The sequence below is a fragment of the Micromys minutus genome, assembly GCF_963924665.1.
Source record: "Micromys minutus genome assembly, chromosome: X".
Taxonomy (NCBI): domain Eukaryota; kingdom Metazoa; phylum Chordata; class Mammalia; order Rodentia; family Muridae; genus Micromys; species Micromys minutus.
Window position 1 is genome coordinate 17620383 of NC_137970.1, and position 576 is coordinate 17620958.

Consider the following 576-nt stretch of genomic DNA (forward strand, 5'->3'; position numbering starts at 1 on the left):
TCTTCAACTCACTCTCTTATCTTCTGGTAGTGAGAACAGTTCCAATGTACTATGAGAAATTTTGAACTATGACACAGTAACTGCAGTGACCACTACATTTCATCCCCAGAACCTTTTCCTCCTATAAATGAAGCTTTGACCAATGTTTCTTCATCTACAAGCTTCTGGAAACTACCATTCTATGCTCTTCCTCTATGAAGTAGATTGCTGTAGAGCCACATATAAACAATATCAATATAATATTTGTTTTACTGTGTCTGGCTGATTTAACTTCAGGATATATCATGTAGCTGCATCCAAGGTTTCACATAACAGCTGAATTTTCCTTTTATACATAGGAACACATAGCCACATGTGTATGGCTATATATTTTATTTTATTTGTCCATCGATCTGGCCCTGGACACTTAAGCTGCTTGCAGATCTTAACTATTATTACTTCAATGAATACAAGAATGCAGACATTACAAAATCTTGATTTGATTTCTCTTTATCTAGTTACATATCCAAAACAGGATTCCTGATTGCATTAGTAACTATTCTCATCACTATGGAAAAAGCAACTTAAAGGCTAGAA